The sequence below is a fragment of the Carassius carassius genome, chromosome 40 (genome assembly GCF_963082965.1).
Source record: "Carassius carassius chromosome 40, fCarCar2.1, whole genome shotgun sequence".
In the NCBI taxonomy this organism is placed as follows: Eukaryota; Metazoa; Chordata; class Actinopteri; order Cypriniformes; family Cyprinidae; genus Carassius; species Carassius carassius.
In genome coordinates, this window is record NC_081794.1 from 8,102,564 (window position 1) to 8,114,771 (window position 12,208).

A 12,208-nucleotide genomic window follows, 5' to 3' on the forward strand; every position below is an offset into this window, starting at 1 on the left:
CGTATAAAGTAATATAAAGCGAATTGCGTTATAAATGGCTGAGGACAATGTTACTGTCAATGTATGGCCGCATGTTTGGCCATCACACATTGTATTTATTGGAATATATATTTAATAAATATATAAGCAAGACATGTTACTTATTTGAACATATTACTTCAATATAAATAAAATAATGATTAACATTATTAATTACTTAATAATACTTAATTTATTGGTTGCCCTCAACAATGTTTATTTCTACCTCTTGCATATTTCCATAAAACTCCAAAACATCTTTCTCTGTCTATTAAGACAAAAGATAAACATAATTTAATCAGAATGAAGTCTTACATTAAAAGACACTTTTGTGTAACACACTAAATCTACAGTATATGTAATATATTGACTGTGTTATTATAAGTCACATATATGGACAACTTCTGGGCTGACATCATAAATCTAAAAACACAACCAGAAATGCACTGCAAATACTTGAAACACAAACACCAAAATGCACTGCACATAGCACAGACCACAATGGGGGACCCCAACAATGCTTACAAAAATGAACCATGGTTTTATAGTAAAAGTTTAGTCACCACGCATTGATTACCATTTGTATAATTACAGTTGTAAAATACCTTCGTAAACTATGGTTAATTTACTATGCAGAAACCATTTTTTATATTTATTTTTTATAAAATAACAATAAAAGCACTGCACATAGCACAGACCACAATGGGGGACCCCAACAATGCTTACAAAAATAAACCATGGTTTTATTATAGTAAAAGTTTAGTCACCATATATTGATTGCCATTTGTATTACCACAGTTATACAAATACCATTGCAAACTATGGTTAATGTGGTTAATTTACTATGCAGTAACCATTTTTTTATTTGTATTTATTTTTATAAAATAACAAATATAATACATAGGCTAAAACAATGTGAAATGAGTTTATGTGGTTTAAGATTAAAAATACATTATTTTCCACATACTTTACATTATTGTTTCTTCTCTATGCCCCACCTTCTGAAACGCTTCGTTTTTTACAAAGCTCATCTGACTGAAAAGTGAGGTGTGCTCTGATTGGCCAGCTTTCCATTCCATTCCTGCCCTCAATGATTCAGGTGAGTGACGGAAATGTTACGCCCCTCATCATACTGTGATAAAGTGTGACCCGGCACAAAAACATAAAAACCCATTAGGCAAGGCAAGGGAAGGCAAGTTTATTTATATAGCAAATTTCGTACACAATGATAATTCAAAGTGCTTAACATAAAATAAAGTAAAATAATCATGAAGAAAAATAATAACAAAAATAAAAACAAGCAATATTTAAACTTTGGAAATGATTTAAAAATGGAATTATTTAAAAAGAATTTAAAACAGTTAAAAAATAGAAAATGATTTTACATAAAATACAGTGAATACGTAAAATACAGTGCAATCGGTTCGGACATTGCACAGCGCTCATTCAATAAATGCACAGCTAAACAGATGAGTTTTGAGTCTAGATTTAAATGTGACTAATGTCACATTTAGATAAACAAAGAATTTGTTGCATTCAGTGGGGAAATAAATACTGATTATATTGACTTACACTGTCTTATTATGTGTTGCGTATCGGGCTGCGTAAACATAATACCATGTCTGCATTTGTGATCTGCTCAAAACTTGCGTTTGAATCCTCAGTGGCAAATCCTTTACATATGTAAACATACATAATGTGAGTCAGAAGCACCAGACTGTCCTTGCAAATATAGAACTGCCTCACTTTATAGAAACAGACACCGATTTCACGAGTTCACCTTGCAGATAGTAAAGTGAAAAGAATAGCATGTGTATTTGGTGTGCTTCCCAGGGAAAGGCCTCAGAGCTCAACATCGGCCCGAACGCTGAGTGACCCCCCCCCCCCCCCCGGAATGGGTTGACTGTGATTAGTAGGGGTGGTGGAGGGATGCTGAAAGACTAAAGAGAATGAACGTAAGGCTGCTATGATTATTTATAGTGGTGGTTGGAAAGATGATGTGATTACTGATGGTGAATGCAGATAACATTGATTATCTGCGTGTGGTTCTTTCTCGAGGTGGTTGGATGGACGGTGTGGTTATTGATAGTGAATTGGCTGTGTTGATTATCTGCGCATGCTCCTCCTGAAATATGGTAATAAAACATAACATTGTAGGCTACTCTCACAGGAAACAGTGCTCATCCTCCGTAAAATGTGTAACACATATATTTGGGTTGAACTGCAGATACTGCCGCATTGTTTCCCTCCATCCTCCCCACCACCACCAGATAATTATGTTCTTTGAAATTAGTTTTGTAAATAAATACTCTTGAGTTTTATCTCATCTCCTGAGTCTTTCTGGTAGAAATTATTTATGCACCAAGAGCTTGTAACATTCCAAAGAAAAAGGAAAACTTGAAATCGCATCATATGACCCCTTTAAACATTTCTGATGTGGTCAAAGTGTATTTGTGTGTTTGTATTTGTTTCTGGTTTGGTTGTGATGTGAGAATTTGCAGCACATGTGCTGTCAAACAGATGCTGATGTTTTCTTAATTTGCAGGTGTTTTTTTCCATTTGCAATGTGTTGAGCTCTCTCTGCCACTGTAGAATTGACTCTTGTGAGTGAAAGAAACAGCAGCTAACAATTCTACCTGATGACATCTCTGCCTCAGAGGAAGAGAGCAGGTTTGAGAAACAAGAAGAAACAGCTAAAAATACTAAGGAGACCTGCAACCATTCCTGCCCTCAAATATGCCACAGCCTTCACATGTCCAACATGCAATAATATTTTTAGATCAAGGACTGGGCTCTACAGCCATTAGAGAACATACCATTGATGAGGAGGGATGCCTTCATCAAATACAATAAACTACAAGTAGTAATCTAGCATCCCATTATGATCATTACCTTACCCTGTCTGATTTCTTACCACATACAAACTTACTCCAAACCAACAGAACTTGACATTGTGAGATTATGTTAGATTCACTCCACCTCTCAAATCAACTAATTTTCACAGGTACAGCACGTGAATGTATCAGATTCCAGTCTGCATAACAAACACTTTGCCTGCAGTAAATCGTACCAATCATCTGATTAATTTAGTTTTCAGTATTTTCAGTAGGGTTTAAGCACAGAAAAGTGAGTATTTGTAAGGATTTTTCATGCAGCACAAATGTATGAGTTTAGTCTGGTTGATTGACATGGGAGAAGCAACAAGAATACAAAAATTGGAGAGAAACATTCAAGACTTTACAAGTGTTCACAAGTATCAGATTACTTTCAAGGATTCAACATTTCAAAGAGCTAATTTGATAGAAATATCAAAAATAGACTTGCAGTGTGCTGTGTGAAATGGAGACTGTAGAACACCCAGCCACCCAATGTGATATGTCCCAAGTGATGTATGAGAGAAAACTGGAAGAAAAAAACAAGAGCTTACAACTCAAAAACACAGCCGCCCCGGGTAGTCACTAGAGAAAGTCATGAACTTGTATATGTGACCCTGGACCACAAAACCAGTCATAAGGGTTTGTTAGGATAGGACAATATTTGGCTGAGATATAACTATATGAAAATCTGGAAAATGAAGGTGCAAAAATTCATAAGATAAATCTGTATCTAAAAATAAGTCTTTAAAGTTGTCCAAATTAAGTTTTTAGCAATGCATATTACTAGTCAAAAATTCAGTTGACATATTTACGGTATTAAATTTACAGAACATCTTCATGGAACATGATTGTTTCTTAAAGGTGTCATGATGCGATTTAAGTTTTTCCTTACAAACTCTTGGTGCATAAATAAGATCTGTAAAGTTGCAGAGACTAAAATCGCAAATCCAAAGAGATATTCTTTATAAAAACGAAGAGTCAACCACACCCCCTAAAACGACTCATTCTAACATGCCCCCACATCTCTACATCACTATGTGGGAAGATTTGCATAACACCACCCAAATGTTCACACAAAAAAAGAATGTGTAACTTTTATTCTCACTGTTGCCGCCGGCCAATGTTGTGGAGACACTCTGTTTGGTTGTGAAAGCGAAACCACTTAGTTTGGCCTTCCAAAAGAGAACACAACTAGAAATCATTGGTTCAGTAGTAATTACATTACTGTTCCGGAACAGTTCAACCCATATATTCAGATTCATATTCAGATGCAGCGCATTTTAAGTACATTTTCATATGTAAAGGATTTGCCACTGATGATTCAAATGCGAGCTTTGAGCAGTGTAGTGTAAAGCATTTTGTTTGTAATTTCTCAATCACAAATGTATACATAGTTTTATGTTTACGCAGAGCGATATGCAAAGGCGATATATAAAGACAATAAAAGTCATTATAATTAGTAATTATGTCCCCACTGGATGCAACAAATGCCTCTTTTGTAATGGGTTTTATTGGTTTTGTCTCATCACGCTGGGATACACAGCATCACAGTATGGTAAGTTGCATAACATTTCCCTCACATGCATGTGGGATTTGGCCAATCACAATGCACTGGATACCTGGCCAATCAGCTAACACCTCCTTTTCAGCCCAAGGCGGGGTATAGAGGAGAAACAATAATGCAGACAAAGTGATTAGATGTAATATTCCTCAGATGAACTGTTAATTCAAGAGGTTTGTGTACAAAAACAAGTCGAGAAAAACTTTAAGTGGAGTAAAACTAAAGAAAAATGACTATATTGATAATTACACCAAATCAAAGCTTTCTTTTGGGTTTCTCAGTGTTGTTTGGTTCTCTTTCCTGATGGTCAATTCGATATCATGTCAATGAACAACGAACTAGGATTCTTGCCAGAGAGACCAATCTATTTTGAGTGTAACTAAATGAGCCAATGCACACTGGCATGCAGTAATTGCATCTGACTGCCATGCTCAGATGCAGACTTGCCATCAGGAGAACCAGGAGAGTTCCAGGTGGCCTGGCAGCTGATTTTTATTATGGCCCTGTTTTTATTAAAATTATTATTAATATTATTATTGTTATTATATAATTGCCTGACGAATGTACTAAAGTGATTATTTCCGAATTCACCATTGAAAAAAACAAAATTCTATTACATCATGAATTGGTTAGTCATAACTGACAATGCTAAGTTTCGGCTTGCATGACCACACCTCTGCTAAATGGTTTTTCACAAGTTCACCCTTACATATAATCTGACTGAGCAAATAGTAAGCATATTTTGGCATGCTGTCCTTGGGGAGGGCTCCGAGCCCAGAAAATAGCCTGAACCCAGAGAACTCCCCCTATCTCTAGTATGGGATGAGAATAAATTAAGAGCAAGGAGTTGGGGTGGAGGAGGGATGCCGGAAAACTGTTGTAGAATAGAGGTAAATAGGCTGTGTGTATACATGCATGTATTGTTCTAGCTAGGATGATTAGCTAAACAGGTTACACCTGTGCTGAATTAAAAAGTGACGTGACATTCAGCCAAGTTTTGTGACACTTACTCAGAAATCGTGCGCTGCATTTAACCCATCCAAAGTGTACACACAGCAGTGAACACACACAAACCGTGAACACACACCTGGAGCAGTGGGCAGCCATTTATGCTGCGGCGCCCAGGGAGCAGTTGGGGGTTCAGTGCCTTGCTCAAGGGCACCTTAGTCGTGGTATTGCCGGCCACAGATTCGAACCCACAACCCTAGGGTTAGGAACCACTAACACTCTCTAACCACTAGGCCACAACTTTAGCTGATTATCTGATCATGCTCCTCCAAAACTTTGTTAATTAAACATCACTTCACAAGTTCACCCTTACATATAATCTGAAAAAGCAAATAGTAAGCATATTTTGGCATGCTGTCCTGGGGGAGGGATCCAAGCCCGGAATATAGCCAGAACCCAGAGAACTCCCCAAGAGAAGCTTATAAACATGGGACAGCAGCCAGAGAGTGAAATTCGTTGGTTGCTCCTCAAAATGTGTGCTATGAAAAATATTGGTTAGAATTTGTAACGAAAAAGGGGACAAGGCAACCAGGAGAACCCGTGCAGCACTGGACAAGAGCTGTGGCTCGCAGCGTTGGACTGGCGAGCCCTACATGCCGCAAAAAGAGCACAAGTACAAGCATCAGATGAGGGACTCTTGTTGCATCTGAAGGGAGAGTCCCCCTTTGCGGCTGAATATGAGGCGTGGTTTGATGCCCCGGAGGGAGTGCTCTCACTGTGATCGAAGCGGGCCTGCGGCTCTACTGCACCAGAAGGGAGTGCCCTGTCCACCACCGGGTACGCAGCATAACTCAATGACAGTCAGAGGACTCACACTGCAACCGAAGGGGTCCGTGGTCCTGCTGGACAAGAAGGGAGAGCCCCGTCCAATGCTGAATAAGCAGTGAGATTTGAAACCATGATTGGAGGGGTTTTATTGCAAATAAAAGAGCAGTGAGTTATTGTAATGGAAAAGTCCAATTACCTTAGTAAAGAAGGTGATTTAAAATCGATGTTATTTTATTTTTAACTGATCATGGATACATGGGCTTTCTTTATGTGGAGATAAATATATCTAACGTAGTTTTTAAAAGTATCTTATAACCATTGACTGATGCCTTGTATCCGATTCTGTGAAAGGCCTTTTTGAGCTGCTGTTGTTGCTGCCCCGATGCAAAATGCTTGGCTGGAAAAATTTTCTGCAGGTAAGTCTGATTGAGCGATGATCAATTTTAAATAAGGTGTTTGAACACAGTTGTGTGGCCACAGTGTGTGAAAATGACCAGCCTATAAAAATCCACCCACTTGTTTCAGAATCCCAATCATTCATAAACAGTCTCTCCACACTAGCAATTCCAAGTTTCTCAACACTATGACATCATAGTCTGCAAAAATCCAATCCATTTGTGATTAGGCTTGGGTATCGAGTATTGATTGAAACCGGGACTAGCTTTGCGATTTTCCCGAAATCGTTCAAAAGGTTAAATTTCTTAAATTTCCGGCAGACTGGAAGAAGAAACTGCTGAACACCAATGAAGAAGTGTCCACTGGAAGTGTTGGCATAACCGCGCGAGTCGAAAATGGATAGCGTGCGTCGGTGGTCCAAATTGTTGCTTCACTTTTCTAAACTAGGGATGGGTGATATATCGCACGCGCATTTTGTCAGTAAAGCTGGTTCCCTGATTAGCGGTAAATCGCCATCACCTGCTTTCAAATGGAGTGCCATTTAATAGACAGAGCCGTAGATCACTGACAAGCTATGCAATATCATCTTCATTATCGCAGATGAATTGCCTTCGATAATGAACGTGATATTGCGTAGCTTGTCAGGGAACCGGCTTTACTGAAGAAATGTGCATGACAATCGCATGCAATGTATCGCCCATCCCTATTCTTTTTTTTACCTTCCTGTTGAACGTCACTTCCTGTTTGTTGTTGGCGGCTGTACTGCGTTTGAGCTCCGTCACTATATTCTTTTCATTGACTATTTCTAACTTAAAAATCAATTTTATACATCATCGTTTCCGTTTATATAACGTGTGAATATATCCTCTATTGTATTCTACAACAAAAACAATCAGAGCACCTCGCTATTACTAATTTTATTTTGATCTCCCGGGTCCGCTATTAGCTTTTAGCCAGTTAGCATCAGCAAGCGTGGTTGCTGCTAACTGCGCTTACATTGCTAATACTCTATTCACACACATTACCACTGCTGTACTCACTGTTACTTGCTTTAATGGCGGATGAATGTCTCCACTCTGTGCAGCTCGAGCTCGAGGCCGTGGGGAAGCAGATTCGCGACCTGGAGGAAAGGCAGGCCCAGCTGAGAGAGCGGAGAGCCGCGCTGGAATCATCCCGGGCTGACGCTCACAAGTCCGGGGTAAGTATACAGCATGTTGCTAACAGTCCCACCAGGTCTACTCCGTGTGTTTCTCTGCACAGGCCCGGTGCACCCAGGACGCGATCTTCCCAGATGTCCTTCACTGCGACGCCGGGACACCACGGACCCTGGGTGCATCCACAGCGGAGGACGCAAGCCGGGTCCCTGGCGACGACTTCTCCCCCTCCTGCCTTCGACATCTCCATCCGGAACCGCTTCGCTCCCCTCCGCGAGACAGGACGCAACGCTGTGATCATCGGAGACTCCATCGTCCGACACGTAAGTGCTACGTTAGCCGAATGTAAAGTGCACACTCATTGTTTGCCTGGTGCTCATGTTCTCGATGTTTCTGCGCAGATACCGGCGATCCTGAAGGCCGAGGAGAGCCCCAGAGCAGTCGTGCTTCACGCCGGGGTTAACGACACCACGCTGCGGCAGACGGAGACGCTGAAGAGGGACTTCAGGAGCCTGATCGAGACGGTTCGCAGCACGACGCCCGCGGCGACGATCGTCATGTCAGGACCACTGCCCACGTATCGACGAGGACACGAAAGGTTCAGTAGACTTTTTGCTTTAAATGAATGGTTGTTGTCATGGTGTAAAGAACAGAAACTGCTATTTGTTAATAACTGGAATCTTTTCTGGGAGCGTCCTAGGCTGTTTCGCGCTGATGGATTACACCCCAGCAGAGTCGGAGCGGAGCTGCTCTCTGACAACATCTCCAGGACACTTCGCTCCATGTGACTAGTAAGACAATTCTCAAATAACTATTATGATGACTTTTGTTCCACCCGCTTAAATGATAAAAGTACTTGCGCTGTAAAAACTATTAAGATTGTGTCTGTTCCCCGAATAGTGAGGTCAAAATATAATGTAGGATCTGGAAAAAATCTTATCGTAATTAAACCAGAAAAATGTAAAGTAAATGAACAAAAACAATTTTTAAAGTTTGGGCTCATAAATATTAGATCACTCACACCCAAAGCAGTTATTGTAAATGAAATGATCACAGATAATAGTTTTGATGTACTCTGCTTGACTGAAACCTGGCTAAAACCAAATGATTATTTTGTTCTAAATGAGTCTACTCCACCAAACTACTGTTATAAGCATGAGCCCCGTCAGACTGGTCGTGGCGGAGGTGTTGCAACAATATATAGTGATATTCTCAATGTTACCCAGAAAACAGGATACAGGTTTATCTCTTTTGAAATACTTCTGCTAAATGTTACACTGTCAGACATGCAAAAGAAATCTAATGTATCTCTTGCTCTGGCTACTATGTATAGACCACCAGGGCCGTATACAGAATTCCTAAAAGAATTTGCAGATTTCCTCTCAGACCTTCTAGTTACAGTTGATGAGGCGCTAATCATGGGAGATTTTAATATTCACGTTGATAATGCAAATGATACATTAGGACTTGCGTTTACTGACCTAATAAACTCCTTTGGTGTCAAGCAAAATGTCACCGGGCCCACTCATCGTTTTAATCATACACTAGATTTAATTATATCGCATGGATTCGATCTTACTGCTATAGATATTGTACCCCAAAGTGATGATATTACAGACCATTTTCTTGTATCGTGCATGCTGCGTATAACTGATATTAACTATATGTCTCAGCGATACCGTCTGGGCAGAACTATTGTTCCAGCCACCAAAGAAAGATTCGCAAATAACCTGCCTGATCTATCTCAACTGCTATTTGTACCCATAAATACACATGAATTAGACGAAATTACTGACAACATGGGCACTATTTTCTCTAATACATTAGAAGCTGTTGCCCCCATCAAATTGAAAAAGGTTAGAGAAAAACATACCGTGCCATGGTATAACAGTAATACTCACTCTCTCAAGAAAGTAACTCGTAGTCTTGAACACAAATGGAGAAAAACTAACTTGGAAGTTTTTAGAATTGCATGGAAAAACAGGATGTCCAGCTATAGACAGGCTCTAAAAACTGCTAGGGCAGAGCATATCGACAAACTCATAGAAAATAACCAAAACAATCCAATGTTTTTATTTAGCACAGTGGCTAAGTTAACAAATTACCAGACGCCACCTGATTCAAATATTCCACCAACGTTAAATAGTAATGACTTTATGAATTTCTTCACTGATAAAATAGATAACATACAATAGCGAATGTAGATTATACAGCGTCTAACACTTCAGTTTCATCCATCGCACCCAAAGATAAACTGCAGTGCTTTACAACTATAGGACAGGAAGAGCTAAATAAACTTATCACTGTATCTAAACCAACAACATGTTTATTAGATCCTGTACCCACTAAATTACTAAAAGAGCTGTTACCTGTAGCCGAAGAACCGCTTCTCAATATCATTAACTCGTCGTTATCTTTAGGTCACGTCCCAAAACCATTCAAGCTGGCGGTTATCAAGCCTCTTATTAAGAAACCAAAACTAGATCCTAGTGTACTGGCAAATTATAGGCCTATTTCAAATCTTCCATTTATGTCTAAAATTTTAGAAAAAGTTGTGTCTGCTCAATTGAGCACCTTCCTGCATAAAAATGATCTGTATGAAGAATTTCAGTCGGGTTTTAGGCCCCACCATAGCACAGAAACTGCACTTGTTAAAATTACAAATGACCTGCTCCTTGCGTCAGATCAAGGTTGCATCTCATTTCTAGTCTTACTTGATCTTAGTGCTGCGTTCGACACCATAGATCATGACATACTCATAGATCAATTACAAAACTATACAGGTATTCAAGGGCAGGCTCTAAGATGGTTTAGATCCTATCTGTCCGATCGCTACCATTTTGTTTACTTAAATGGGGTGTCATCTCATTTATCATCAGTAAAATATGGAGTGCCACAAGGATCCGTCCTAGGTCCCCTTCTATTTTCAATATACATGTTGCCCCTTGGTAATATTATTAGAAAATACGGAATTAGCTTCCACTGTTATGCTGATGATACTCAGCTATATATCTCAACGAGACCAGATGAAACTTCCCAATTATCTAAGCTAACAGAGTGTGTTAAAAATGTAAAAGATCTGGGTGTTATATTAGACAGCAATTTGTCTTTTGAAAATCATATTTCCAATGTTACAAAAACTGCATTCTTCCATCTTAGAAACATTGCCAAGCTACGAAACATGTTATCTGTTTCTGATGCAGAAAAGCTAGTTCATGCATTCATGACCTCTAGACTGGACTATTGTAATGCACTTCTAGGTGGTTGTCCTGCATCTTCAATAAACAAGCTACAGGTAGTCCAAAATGCAGCAGCTAGAGTCCTTACGAGGTCAAGAAAATATGATCATATTACCCCAATTTTACAGTCTCTGCACTGGCTACCTATTAAGTTCCGAATCAGTTACAAATTATCATTACTTACCTATAAGGCCCTAAATGGTCTAGCTCCTGCGTACCTAACTAGCCTTCTACCACGTTACAACCCATCACGCACCCTAAGGTCACAAAACGCTGGACTTTTGGTAGTTCCTAGGATAGCAAAGTCCACTAAAGGAGGTAGAGCTTTCTCACATTTGGCTCCCAAACTCTGGAATAGCCTTCCTGATAATGTTCGGGGTTCAGACACACTCTCTCTGTTTAAATCTAGATTAAAAACACATCTCTTTCGCCAAGCATATGAAAAATGTATCTTTTAAATTGTGAGTGTAGTTGCATCTGATCAAATGTGCATTTTTATTCTTTAGCTTGTGTTAAACTAATTTTACTTTGTTGGAACATCAGCTATGCTAATGATGTCTCTATTTTGTTTCTATGTTTTGCCACAGGATTTACATCCCGTGGTAACTAGGATTTACACAAGCTCCAGTCTGGATCCAGAACACCTGAGAAGAGATGATGCTGACCCTCAGAGGACCCCAGATGATCCTAACCTTGAATCAACAACAGAACTAAATAATTATTGCTACATGTGTGACTGCATCATATGATAACTATTAATTAATAATATTGATAGTTCATCGTCTAGCTGACTACGTCTTGTATTATTATTATTATTATTTTTTCTTTTTTCTAAAATCCTGTCAAACGTGCACAAACTACTAGCTACTACTAAATATTGTAGAAACATAATTTTCTGTAAAGTTGCTTTGTAACGATTTGTATTGTAAAAAGCACTATACAAATAAACTTGAATTGAATTGAATTGAATATTCTAAACAGAACGAAATATCGTCAAAATGCAACATTTGCGGCAAGATTGGTTCATGCATAGGAGGTTGCAGGTCGTACATGATAAAGCACCTCCGAGCTCATGGAGTAGAAATAAATGTGTGCCCCCGTCTTTGACGCACTGGCCGACCGTCCTCTGTTGCCTCTTCCTCTGGCTCCAACCCCCAGCCTGGCACCGCAGTGACTGCACTGCAGTGC